The sequence below is a fragment of the Felis catus genome, chromosome D4, assembly GCF_018350175.1.
Source record: "Felis catus isolate Fca126 chromosome D4, F.catus_Fca126_mat1.0, whole genome shotgun sequence".
NCBI lineage: Eukaryota > Metazoa > Chordata > Mammalia > Carnivora > Felidae > Felis > Felis catus.
In genome coordinates, this window is record NC_058380.1 from 29,420,522 (window position 1) to 29,435,003 (window position 14,482).

At 38.8% G+C, this 14,482-nt stretch overlaps 1 protein-coding gene across 10 annotated transcripts in view; it reads right to left on the minus strand.

Annotated features, from left to right (window-relative positions):
- The window catches only part of FANCC (FA complementation group C), a 265,345-nt gene that overhangs the window by 209,495 nt on the left and 41,368 nt on the right, over positions 1–14,482 (minus strand). For 5 of the 10 annotated variants that reach the window (XM_045043621.1, XM_045043627.1, XM_045043623.1 and 2 more), the window contains one exon: positions 4,015–4,152. The exons of 4 other annotated variants lie outside the window; for them this stretch is intronic. The gene's annotated coding sequence lies outside the window, so the exon portion shown is untranslated. Of the gene's footprint in view, positions 1–4,014; positions 4,153–6,290; positions 7,692–14,482 lie in introns of those variants that run through there. One more of the 10 variants, XM_045043626.1, reaches the window with a different exon arrangement.

Sequence of the window (14,482 nt, forward strand, 5' to 3'; positions counted from 1 at the left end):
AGAGCAGGGTAGGGGCATAGAGAGAGGAAAACACAGCATCTGAAGCAGGCTCCAGGCTCTGGGCTGTCAGCACAGAGCCCCACATGGAGCTTGAACCCACGAACTGTGAGATCATGACCTGAGCCAAAGTTGGGTGCTCAATCAACTGAACCACCCAGGCACCCCTATGCTATGTTCTCCTTCATGGTTATCCTAGAAATTGCAGCATGCACGTGTAATTTACCAAAGTTTACCTTTCCTTTTCTCTCAGACCATATAAACACTTTATAGCAATTCACCTGCTAGCTTATGTGCTATTGCTGTTGTCAGTTTTCTACATTGTATACATGATCGCTTTCTTCTTTGTTACATCTTCTGCCTTCCTCCTGGGGTAATTTTCCTTCTACCTAAAGAACATTCCTCAGAATTTTCTTTGCAGGAATGAACTTTCCCACTTTAAAAATCTACCTGATAATGTCTTCATTGCATCTTTATCCTTAAAAAATATTTTTGCTGTGTATAGAATTGTAGGTCACCAGTTTCATCCAGAATATTGAAACTTCCTGCTTTTAGCATTTCCTCTTTGTCTTTAGTTTTCTGCAGTTTTACTATATATTTTGTTTCTAAGGAGTGTGTTTGGTACCATTTCCCACAGAATGCTCTTAGACTGAGCCCAAGTTACCCACCCTGGTGTTGGCTTCATAACTCTTTCTTTATTAGCTCCCTTTTTCTTCCATCACTTCTCTACTTCCCTAACAGTTGTCACCTTCCAAATAAATGACCTCTACTGGAATCTTTTTCTCAACATCTGCTTCGAGGGAACCCAAAATAAGTCATTTATCTTTCTAGGGATTAATTAAGCTTCCAGGATCTGTGCATTAGTGTGTGTATTGGGTGACACAAAGATATACTTGGGAGATGTTCAGTTTCCTTAATGGTGAAAGATTTGGAAACCTGTGGATCAAGATAGAGCATACTTGATCCCAGACAGATATGTAGGTTTCTCAGTTCCCCCAGAGTTTCCCAAATGGTGGATCTACCATGCATGAGAAGCGCTGCCCCCACCCCCAGCTGTTCTCATGAGGTTTTATACATTTTTGGCCATCCTCCCCACCCCTTGCTTGAGTGTTAGTGCTCTGGAACCCAGTAATATGCCTGCCCACCCAGGCGGTTGGAGTAACTGATGAACAGCAATCCCCAGACATTCTTCAGAGTTTACTGCAAGACTGGATACACATGAAGACTAGTTTTCTGGGAGCAGTGTCTTAGCAGGCCTAACCTTCAGGCATGTTCAGGCTCCATTCTGAAATATGGAATATCCTACAGTTAAGGTTAAAATGAAAAAAAATTTTTTTTAATTTGAAAGAACAGAGAATTTATGAATATTGGGGGTTTATATGAGTTTTGTAGAGAGGAATGATTTATGAATTTTAGCATGATCATAAGCTTTAAGTTAACTTATCGGTGTCAATGCATGAAATTATTATTCCCCTCTGAAAGACAACTGCCTTTCCGTAGAGTGCTGTTTTTATAGTATACTCATGAGTATTTCTTCAAGGTTCCATTGGGTAGTTTTTCAGTTCCCACTCCTAACCCAGTGGATATGCAGATATATAGTGATGATGTGAAAACCTTACTTGTTAATTTATGTATACTTCACCGTCAGTAGACAGATAATGCTATATGTAAGAATTACATACGCTTCTGAGCATATACCTCGCCAGATATTTTAAAGGTTCAGGAAATTTAAAAAAAGAAGAGCTGAAGTACCTGCGAGAAACTTTAGGAGACATATAAAAGGAGAAACCATAGGTTGAAATAAAACTTTTAGATGAACAGAGAACAGTGAAGAGAAGTACAACAGGAAATAAGAAAAAGAATGAAAAGTTATAGGACTAATCAGATGGAGGCAGGAGATGTAAATACTCAACAAACTGTACTCAGGGTGGAAGAGCATAGAAATGTATGTCATGGCAAGAGCTTGGTAATTCAAGCTATCAGGGACCAGACTTAAACACGTTGAATCCATGTGCTAAATACTGTAACTATTACCTATTATGAGAACATGCAAAAGGAAATTTATGGAAAACACAAAACCATAAATGCCTGCATGAAAGTACAACTTGCCAGTGGAGTTTGGATCAGTGCATGCTAAGATTAAGTCACCACCTTGAAATGGTCCAGTGGTTTTCAAGTACGTGGGCAGATAAAATACTTCTGGAACAAAATTACCCTAGCCATAGTAAGTTGAATTTTCTTCTATATATGGTCTTAGTAAAGACAAATTATCTTATGTAAAGAAGACATGATCAGCATGGACAATGAAATTGTAAACAAAACACTACTTTACAAATTGTACTTTTTTGCTGGAGTATTAGTCTGTGTTTTAGAGAAAGCAAGAATGTTTTTAGAGAAAAAGAAATGGGGTGCCTGGGTGGCTCAGTCGGTTAAGCCTCTGACTCTTGTATTTGCCATGGTCATGGGTTCAAGCCCCATGCTGGGCTCCGTGCTGGGTGTGAGCCTACTTAGGATTCTCTCTCTGCCCCTCCCCTCCCCTGCTTGCGTGCATGCTTATGTACACTCTTTATCTCTCTCAAAAAAATAATTTCTTATCCCATTTATTTTTTATGTTTATTTAGTTTTTGAGAGAGAGAGACAGAGCACGAGTGGTAGAGGGGCAGAGAGAGAGGGAGACACATAATCAGAAGCAGGCGCCAGGTTCCAAGCTGTCAGCACAGGGCCCGATGTGGGGCTTGAACCCACAGGCCATGAGATCATGACCTGAGCCAGAGTTGGACGCTCAACTGACTGAGCCACCAGGCGCCCCTTTATCCCATCTATTAATGTTAAATGCTAAGCATTGATATTGTTTGATATCCCTTTTCTAATATATAGATTATTAAGAATTTGGAACATGAATCTTTTCAGCTGAGAATTAAAATTTCAGAGGTCTTGAGAGAAATTTTGAATTGAACTTGGGTGAATGAGGGAAACTTAATCAGCTGGAAAAACTGATTTTACTACTATATGGCAATGGTAGAAAAAAATCTATGCCAAACCCTTATTTTGGATATCTGTCTTGAATTTTTATACAAGGGGAATAGAAACAAATTCTTATTCAGGAAAAAAAAAAAAGCATATTGCAGATATGTGTCTCTTATTTACAATTGCCTGGTTTTTTGTTGTCAACAAAAAAGAAAAAAATTCTAGTTTAACTCCTTGAAAATTTGAATGATTTCCATTTTGGAAATTACGCAATTTCATATTAAATAGTGAATGGTAAGGTAGTGAGTTGGAAGTGTTCTATTCATCTAGCATCATTGGATTGATTTGACAAATGGAATTCTTTTAAACTGTGTGGGGGGCGCCTGGGGGGCGCAGTCGGTTAGGCGTCGGACTTCAGCCAGGTCACGATCTCGCGGTCCGTGAGTTCGAGCCCCGCGTCAGGCTCTGGGCTGATGGCCCAGAGCCTGGAGCCTGCTTCCGATTCTGTGTCTCCCTCTCTCTCTGCCCCTCCCCCGTTCATGCTCTGTCTCTCTCTGTCCCAAAAATAAATAAAACGTTGAAAAAAACAAAAAACAAAAAACTGTGTGGAAAACACTTTGCTCCCTTTATCCTTTGGCAGAGGCAGACGTTGTAGTTTCCCTATTGAAGTTTGGGTGGGTAAACTTCGGATGTGTAAACAGAAACAGAAGACAGAGAGAGAGAGCCTCTGACTGTTGGAAGGTCCCACTGAGATCTTAGCAGGAGACTGTTTGCACTGACGAGGGGGGATGAGATGGGATGGGATGGGGTGGGATGGGGCTGTTAGAGAGACTTAAGGGAGGAATTAAGCAATGTGGACACAAGTGAGGAATACAAATGCTCATAATAAAATGATAGTTCCTTCTCAAGCAAGAAAAGAAGCCAAATATTCTGAAGAATTCTGCTTTTGACACAAATAAAAACAAACAAAAGTTACTCTTCATGTTGAACCTTCATTTCTTTTTGTGACAAGTTATTCCATCATAACATCCTACTGGCTATAGATTTCACCTTTGATATTGAATGAGAAATAAATTCTTTCCAGATTCCTTCATCTTCTTTAGTTCACGTATGTGACTCCTACCCATACTTCTTTGCTTTGGCAACATAACATTTTATTGATCTTCACATTCTTCCAGGTATCAAAATCTATATAGAAAGAATTTAAAATTATTTTTTTACTTCTTGGCTTAGATTTTTTTCTTTTTTACTGTAATCGTGTGTGTGTGTGTGTGATTGACTAAATGACATTTTCCTGTTTATTAATGGTAATAATTACTATTTACTGTTAACATTTTTCTCATTTAATCTCTTTTGGTTCTATGAGATTAGTATCAATACCCCTTTCTTTCATAGAGAGATGAAATATTTTGGGCCACACGCTAATAGTGGTTGAGTTGAGATTGGAACCTAGTTTGTTAGTGATGTGTTTGGATTTCACATTATAAACTGTACTGTGTTTGGTCTTGCATGTAGAAAGAAGGTGAGCTGAGGTTTCCAAGTTATGTTGAAATTTATAATTTATTTAAATTTGGTTCTTGTTCTCAAGTAGACTCTTGTCCCTATTATTTGCAGCTAGAAAAATAAAAGACCTCAAATATAATTTAATAAACCAGTAAGAACCATAGCACTTTTGTAGTAATTTTTGTTGTAAACTAATGTTTATACAACCCATGACTTGACAGCTGACCAAACCATCTTATATTTCCATATTTTGAATGCAGCAGGAACTGGCTTAGCAAAGTCTTAAAACCTCTGACTCTAATATTTGTGGTACAATAAAATAAACAATTTTGGAGCATTCAGGTTTGTATGGCGCACAGCCTGTCCAGGATATTGATACTTATGCTCATTGTTGACTCCCTTGCTTTCATGAGCAGTTTTGCTGACATTTAGGCTTGACGAGATATTATTTCTACCTAGTGGAGAAATTTTGGAGAAACCATCAGCTGCTTTTTATTAGAAATGATAATATCTAACATTGCTTGAATGTTTACAGTGTGCCAGGCACAGATCCAAGTCCTTCTCTATATTGACCCATTTTAAAATTCACAGTAGCCCTGGGGAGCCTGGGTGGCTTAGTTGGTTAAGCATCTGACTTTGGCTCAGGTTATGATCTCACGGTTTGTGAGCATGAGCCCCATGTTGGGCTCTGCACTGACAGCTCGGACCCTGGACCCTGCTTCAGAGTCTGTGTCTCCTTCTCTCTGTGCCCTTCCCCTGTTTGCACTCTGTCTCTGTCTCAAAAATAAATAAACATTAAAAAAAATTCACAGTAGTCATATTAGGTTTTTTCCTATCTTTCAGATCCCAAAACTAAAGAACAGACAGGTTAAATAACTTCTCAAGGTCACGGGGCTAGTATATGGCAGAGTGGGGATTCAGACCTTGGCCGTCTACCTCCAGAGTCAGCCTCCTTCATCATTCTGTTATACTGGCATTTATTAGATGGAAAGAAGGAGGCATAGGTGACTCATAAATAGCTGTTCACGTTTTTGGAAAGGTTTGACTTTATGCCTAGTAGCAGCTCAAAATAGTTAAGTAATTACCATTCATTAAATTCTTAACTCATATAGGATGAGTTGTCTTGTATCTAATCTTACGGTGGAACATAATGAGTAAACCATATTTTTTGTGTTTATATAAATTTAAGTAAGCTTGCATTTCCAGTAAACAAAATGACTTTCTAGAAAGATAGTGTTTAAAACAAAATTTTGAAAAGTGGATTCAGAATCATAGTAATAGTCACAGAATGATCAAGTAGTGTAGACCATGCCTTATTGGTCTTGCACTCCATCCTTATCACTGAATATTTCAGAAATGGCAGGCTGAATATTTCGAAATTGCCCAGGTTGGCTATAGGCAGAATTTGTCTTTGACACCTTCTCATTTCACCCACCAGTGGCACGTTGGTCTGTTCTGCCTTTCCCATTACTGGGTAGGGTACCCCGCCATCTTTACTCACTGTCAGAAAGTCCCTTCTAAGACATTCACATTAATGTTTAAAAGTATGGGACGCCCTTTCTTAAGGCATTTACATTTAACAAAAAAAATCAAAGGCCAGGCTATAGGGTTACTTTTGAGATTTGCTTCTTCACTCCTTCCTGAAGCTCAGGAGATTTTTCCTTCTCATCCTTGTCTGTCTGTCATCAGTCTGTCTTATTCTCTTGCCAAGTCTAGTTCCAAGAAGGAGGAATCTTGGCCCAACTTACCACCAGTGACATGCTAATAATGATAATGGTGAATGATTGGAAGTGATTCATTGTAGACCACTGTTTTGATCTCACCTTCTCCTTCTTCCCATGATTGAAATCTAGTGGGTAGTTTATCATCTTTGGGCATTTAATATTACCCTGTGTCCTGTACCAGTCCTCCTCATTGTCATCAAAACCACTGAGGTAAATGAGTTAAACTGAAAATTCCAACCCAGTTTTTGAAAATAGCTGATTGTGCAGTTTTGCCAGTTTGCCAGTCTGTTGCTTAAAGTGGTCCTTGGTCAGATAATAATTGGTCAGTTCGGGTGTGGTACAATTGATTCTCCATTTGTTGCCAAGGCAGTAGTGTGTGGTGCAATCAGGTGTCACTAGCAGGCCTGGGGGAGAATATGGAGTTAGGATCATAAGTAACACATAGAGGGTAGAGGGATCCAGAGACATAAATCTCTCCCTATTCTTTGTCTTTTGCAGAGGCCTCTCTTAATATCCCTTTTGGTCTTAGAATTAGAGCTTTTGCTTTGGTAATGGTTAAGGTCATTCTTCCAGGGCAAGGACATGGAGAGAATGTCAGCCTAAGTTTTTAAAATGGCATGGGGATAGGCTTTTGTGGTATGTTGTGTGTGTAGAGGTGGGATGTTTTACACAGTTGAAGATCTGCAAGGACAGAGAATCAGTCCTGACAAACATGTTTTGTGTGATGGCCAGAGGAAGATGAGCCCTCAGAAGGACTGACTTAGAAGGAGCTGCTGGAGAAAGGAAGAGTGGTGTTCGTGAAACCGAGGGAGGAGGGCCCGTGTAGGGCAAGTACTAAGCTCTTTGTTGCTGCAGAGAAGGCAAACAAGGTAAGGCCTGAACAGTTACTACCGGACTTGTCCCAGGAGGTTTAGTAACACAGAGTTGCTGTTGATCTTTGTTCACAAATCTTCAACATGATGGTGGGAGCAGAAGTCATTTCTGGAAACTGAGGAACAATTACTGAGGAAATGGAGACAGCAGTGAGTGAGTGTAGACTGTTCTTTCAAGAAGCTTGACTGTGAAGGAAAAGAAGGAAGTAGGAAGTAGGATGACATGATCAAAGAAAAGGTTTTCGCTTTATTCTTTTTAGGATGGGGAAAGAAAAGTTTATAATAGGCCAAGAGAAAAGGAGATGATGGATAGGGAGAAAAGTCTTAAAAGAGATGGGAAGGAAAATATAGGGGTAGTAGAGCATGGGTGGGAAAAGACAGGGGTCTCAGAGCCCTCAGGGAAGGGTGCAATTTCAGCTGACAATGAGGCAAGTGTGGGGAAGTTGACATTTTAGACAGTTCAAAGGGTGGAGAAACTGCCTCTGACTGAGTAGAATACAGTGAATACAAAAATACACGTAATTGGGGCGCCTGGGTGGCTCAGTCGGTTAAGCGTCTGACTTCAGCTCAGGTCATGATCTCGCGATCCAGGAGTTCAAGCCCCATGTCAGGCTCTGTGCTGACAGCTCAGAGCCTGGAGCTTGTTTCACATTCTGTGTCTTCCTCTCTCTCTGACCCTCCCCTGTTCATGCTCCGTCTCTGTCTCAAAAATAAATAAACGTTAAAAAAAAATACACATAATAGAGTTTCAAAAGATTCTGCAATAAAAATGCATGGAATTTAAGATTATACATTTAAAGTTTCTTCTGAATTATCTTTTTAGTTATTCCTAATACACAGTTGATTAAAATGATGTAAACATTTTACAAATTTTGAAAATAATCTGTTAAACGTAAAAGTAAGATTTTATGTGAACTGAAGCTCTTGATGGATGGGATGGTGGTGATATTTTCCTTGAGAAATGTGTCAGTGCTAATCTTTTGAGTGGTCCCTGTTTGGAGCCCTGGTTTTGACATCTTAGCACTATTATGTACCTCAGGGAGAGTCAGGTGGAGTAATAGTCAGGAATGGCTTCTGTAAAGGGAAAACACATTTCCCTTCCTTTGCCTCTCCTCTGCTGTTAATACTGTACTCACATAATACTTTATTTCACTTCTCACACTCTGGGCACCAAAGGTGTAGGGGTTTCCCCACACCAAGCAATTCTCAGACACCAGCTGGAGATAGTGTTAGATTGCACAGGTTAAGAGCTGGCTCCTACAAGATTGCCCTTCCTCCTCACCCTTCGGACAGATTACAAGTCCAGGTTGTCACCCACACTTCTGACCTACCAGCTGTAAATTGAAGGTTCCCATCACCCCCTCCTTGGGTTTGATTCATTTGCTAGAGCAGATCGTAGGACTCAGGAAAACAAGTTTACTTGCCATATTACTAGTTTATTACAAAGTGTACAACAAGAAACAGATGAATAGCCAGATGAAGAGACAAGCAGGGTCCAGAGGGTGCCTAGTACAGGAGCTTCAGTCTCTGTGGAGTTTGGTGTATACCACCCTCCGGCACGTGGATGCATTCTTTTTTACCAACACGGAAGCTCTCCTAAACCCCAAAGTTCAGGGATTTTTATGGAGGCTTTGTTATGGAGGTATGATTGATGAAATCATTGGCCATTGGTGATTGATTCATCCTCCAGCCCCTCTCTCCTCCTTGGAGGTATGTGTGGAGGGGTGAGGCTGAAAGTTCCAACACGTGAATCATGATTGGTTCCCCTGGCAACCAGCCTCTATCCTCAGGAGCTTTCCAAAAGCATTAACATAAACTCAAGTATGGTTGAGTGTGGCTTATTATAAATAACAAGACGCCCATTTCACCTTTATGTCTGTGAAGCTATTTCAGTAACCAAGAACTAGAGACCAAATAGAACAGAAGATATTCCCATTACTCTTATCACTTAGGAAATTCCAAGGGTTTGGGAGTTGTGAGCCAGGAACATTGGATAAAGACCAAAAAACATGTTTCTTACTTCACAGTATAGCATCACAACTTTCTTCTGCAAAGTGGGAGAGAAATGATTATGACAGGAGAGGGAGGAAAACAGGAGGTTAGACTTTACTTGTTCTTGCAGAGTTTTTAGGAAAGAGAATGATGCCAAATTCATATTTTGAAACTTTATCCCCAAAGTGATGGTATCTGGAGGTAAGGTTTTGAGAGGTGATTAGGTCATGAAGATGGAGCATTTATGAGTAGAATTACTCCCTTATAAAAGAGGACCCAGAGAGCCACATAATCCTTTCTAATGTGTGAGTCCACAGCAAAAAGATGGCTGTCTGTGAACTAGGAAGTAAGCCCATACTAGACACTGAATCTATGGTGTCTTGAACTTGGACTTCTCAGCCTTCAGAACTGTAAGAAATACATTTCTGTTATTTATAAGCCACCCCGTTTGCAGTATTTTTTTTAACAGTCACCTGAACAGAGTAACAGTACATAAGAAAGATGAAGAACTAGAAGTTGATCTTAAAACTAATTGTGCCTGTGTATTCCTTAGAAAATCTCTGTAGATCCCCAGTGGAGGTGTACCTCAAATTTAAGGCAGTAGCATAGAATAAAGACTGGAAGTGTGGCAATGACAGGGCTGGGTCAAGGTCATCTCCCTCTCTTCAGTGTGTTTTTATTGCTCTATAATACGTGGCATTAAAAAAATTTTTTTTTCTTAATGTTTATTTATCTGAGAGAGAAAAGAGACAGGACACAAGTGGGGGAGGGGCAGAGAGCGAGGGAAATACAGAATCTGAAGCGGGCTTCAGGCTCTGAGCTGTCAGCACAGAGCCTGATGCGGGGCTCAAACTCATGAACCACAAGATCATGACCTGTGCCGAAGTTAAACACAACTTACTGAGCCACCCAGGTGCCCCTATAATACATGGCTTTTGACTGTCCTTAAATCATTCTAGGTTTAGTTGGGTAAGTGACTGATACAGGGTCCGAGTCTCCTCATTTGTGAACCTGGGAATTTGAGTTTAGTCAATCCCTAAAGTTGCTTCCAGTGCAAAAACTATGACTTTATGACCTAATTATTTGTATAGGCCACCCTTGAATTTGGTAATACATAAAGATTGAGACAGTTTCATCTCCTTTCCTTTTTTAAATTTTTTTATTTTTTTTTTTTTAATGTTTATTTACTGAGAGACTGAGAGAGAGAGCATGAGCATGGGAGGGGCAGAGAGAGGAGGAGACATGGAGTCTAAAGCAGGGTCCAGGCTCTGAGCTGTCAGCACAGAGCCCAACATGGGTTCAAACTCACAAACTGGGAGATCATGACCTGAGCCGAAGTCGGCCACTTAATCGACTGAGCCCCCAGGCACCCCTCCTTTCCTTTTTTTTTTTTTTTACTTTTATTTATTTTTGAGAGATGGAGAAACAGAGCACACATGAGGAGGGGCAGAGAGAGAAGGAGACAGAATCTAAAGCAGGCTCCAGGCTCTGAGCTGTCAGCACAGAGCCCGATGCAGGGCTTGAGCTCGCAAACCATGAGATCATGACCTGAGCCCAAGTCGGCCGCTTAACCAACTGAGCCACCCAGGCTCCTTTTTTTAATGAAATGTAAATCTGGTTAGTTTTTGCCTTCTATACTATGATATGTTGAAAATTATCATTTGATTGAACTCTGGAGTCTGTTCTTAAAATATATTGGTAAAAAGGTCATCTCTCAAGATATTAAAAGTTATATTCCTTATATATAAGAAATGCTGACAGATTCTCTTTTTTTTCCATTTGCTCTTGGTATGCCACATATTTAGCTGTTGACTGTGGATGACATTTTGTTAGGGAACTAATGTTTGCAATTAATGATAACCCAGGTTCACAGACCAGTGTCCAATTTGATGTCACAGTGATGGTCATTTCTCTGAGTTTTAAGACTCCCTCTTCTCTCCCATCTGCAAGTACAATGAAAGAAACTAAAGAGTCTGAGCCAAGGAGCAAGGCAGGGTGGGGGGAGCAAAAAGCAAAAAAATAGAATAACTCCTACAGAGAGGAAAAAAATATTTTGATATCTAGGAGAAAGCAAAATAAATGGAAAGACTTGTTGGCCAAAGATAAAAAAAAATGTGAGAATGAGTGATAGGTATTTACTCAGTAACCAAACATTCTGGAGAGAAATCATTTTTTAAAAATTTAAATAGGTTTCAGATACACAGCTATATAATTCAACATTGTGTACACTACAAAATGATCACTGAAAGTCTAGTACCATCCATCACCATACAGTTGACCCCCTTCACCCATTTTGCCTACTGTCTTCCCTTCTGGTAACCATTAGTCTATTCTCTGTATCTATGAGTTTTTGTCTTGTTTTGTTTCTTAGATGTTTTAGATTTCACATATGAGTGAAATCATATGGTATTTATCTTTCTTCGTCTGACTTACTTGGCTTAGTGTAATAATACCCTTGGGGTCAAATTGTCACATATGGCAAGATTTCATTTTTTTTTTATGGCTGAGTAGTATTCCATTGTATAAATATGCCCCATCTTCCTTATCCATTCATGTATCAGTGGACACTTAACGTTGCTTTCATATCTTGGCTATTATAAATAATGCTACATTGAACATAGGAGAGAGTATAACTTTTTGAATTAGTGTTTTTTATTCTTTGGAAAAGTATGCAGAAGTAGAATACCTGGGTCATATGGCAGTTCTAAATTTTTGTACGAATGTTTTACATAGTGGCTGCACCAATTTACAGTCACACCAATAGTGTATCAGGCTTCCCTTTTCTCCAAATCCTTGTCACCACTGGTTATTGGTTTTTTTGTTGTTGTTGTTTTGTTTTGTTTTTGATAATAGTCATTTTAACAGATGTTAGTGATATCTCACTATGGTTTTGATTTGCATTTTCTTTAAAAAAAATTTTTTTAATGTTTATTTTTGAGACAGAGGGAGACAGAACACGAGCAGGGGAGGGGCAGAGAGAGAGGGAGATAGAGAATCTGAAACAGGCTCCAGGCTCTGAGCTGTTACCACAGAGCCCAATGCGGGGCTCGAACCCATGAACCGTGAGGTCATGACCTGAGCCGAAGTCGGACGCCTAACCAACTAAGCCACCCAGGTGCCCCTGATTTGCATTTTCTTAACAATTAGTCATGTTGAGCATATTTTCATGTGCCCATTGCCCATCTGTATGTTGTCTTTGAGGAAATGTCTATTTAGATCCTCTGCCCATTTTTAAAATCAGGTTTTTTTCTTGTTGAATTATATGAGTTATTTAATATTTTGCATATTAACTCCTTATTGGTTATATGGTTTGCAAATATTTTCTCCCATTCAGGAGGTTGCCTTTTTGTCTTGGTGATGGTTTCCTTGGCTGTGCAGAAGCTTTTTAGTTTGATATAGTCTCATCTGTTTATTTTTGCTTTTGTTTCCCTTGCCTTTGGAGTCAGATATATCACTCAGACTGATGTCAAAGAGCTTATTGCCTACATTTTCTTCTAGGAATTTTATAGTTTCAGCTCTTACATTCACGTTTTTAATAAATTTTGAGTTAACTTTTATGTATAGTATAAGACAGTGGTTGAGTTTCATTATTTTGCACATGCTCTCCAGTTTTCCCTGAACCAGTTATTGAAGAGACTGTCCTTTCTCCATCATATGTTCTTGGCTCCTTTGTCATTGATTAATTGTCTATATATGTGTGTGTTTATTTCTGGATTCTCAATTCTGTTTCATTGATTTCTATGTTTGTTTTTGTTTCAATACCATACAATTTTGATTACTGGAGCTCTGTAGTATAGTTTGAAATCAGGGAGCATGGTACCTCCAGCTTTGTTCTTTTTCAAGATTACTTGATTATTCACAATCTCTTATTCTATACGAATTTTAGAATTATTTGTGCTAGTTCTGTGAAGTATGCCATTTGAATTGTGATAGGGATTGCATTGAATCTATAGATTGTTTTGGGTGGTTGTGGACATTTTAATAGTATTCTAACCCATGAGCATGAAATATATTTGTTTATTTGTATCTTTTTCAGTTTCTTTCTTCATTGTCTTATAGTTTTAGGTCTTTCGTGTAGTTTGTATAGTTTTAGGTCTTCTAGTATATAGGTCATTTGGCTTTTTGTTTAATTTATTCATAGATATTTCATTTTGTTGATGCAATTGTAAATGGGATTGATGTCTGTATATTGACTCATTTTTAACTTTTTAAAATGTTTTTATTTGTTTTTGAGAGACAGAGAGAGACAGATCTCAAGTAGGGGAGGGGCAGGGAGAGAGGGACACACAGAATCTGAAGCAGGCCGCAGTCTCTGAGTTGTCAGCACAGAGCCTGATGCGGGGCCTGAACTCAAATTGCAAGATCATGACCTGAGCCAAAGTCAGACACTTAACCAACTGAACCACCCAGGTGCCCATGTATATTGATTTTTCATCCTGCAACTTTACTGAATTCATTTATTTGTTCTAACAGTTTTTTTGGTGGAATATTCAAGGTTTTCTGTATATATCATCTCATCTCATCTGCAAACAGTGACATTTTACTTAGTCCTTTCCAATTTGGATGCTTCTTATTTCTTTTCCTTGCCTAATTGCTGTGGCTTGGACTTTGAATACTATGCTTAATAAAAGTGGTAAGAGTAAGGGCATCCTTGTTTGGCTCTTATTCTTAGAAGAGACATTTTCAACTTTTCATTATTGAGTATGATGTTAGCTGTGGGTTTGTCATATGTGGCCTATATTATGTTGAGGTGTGTTCCCTCTATCCTCACTTTGTAGAGAGTTTTTATCACAAATGGATGTTGAATTTTGTCAAGTGGGTTTTTTTCACCTATTAAATGATCATATAATTTTCATCTTTAATTTTGTAATGTGATGTATCATGTTGATTGATTTGTGACTGTTGTGCCATCCTTTCATTCCTGGCATAAATTCCAACAGGATTGTGATAATGATCCTTCAAATATATTTTTGCACTGAGTTTGCTAGTATTTTGTTGAGGGTTTTTGCATCTGTATTCATTAAGGATATTGGCTATAATTTTCTTTTTCTGTGGTGTCTGACTGTGGTTTTAGTATCAGGGTAATTCTGGCCTAAAATGTGTTCAGAAATTTTCTCTCCTCTTCAGGTTTTTGGAAGAGTTTGAGAAGGACAGGTATTAAATCTGCCTTGAATGTTTGTTAAAATGTTTAACCTGAGTGAAACAGGTTCTGGAGTTTTGTTTGTTGGGAATTTTTTGATATTGTTTCAGTCTCCTTACAGTCTATTCAGATTTTCTATTCCTTCATGATTAGTTATGGAAGATTATATGTTTCTAGGAATTTATCCATTCCTTATAGATTGTCGAGCTTGTTGGCATGTAATTGTTCATAGTAGTCTTTTATGATCCTTTGTATTTTTGTGGTATCAGTTGTAATTTCTCTTTCAT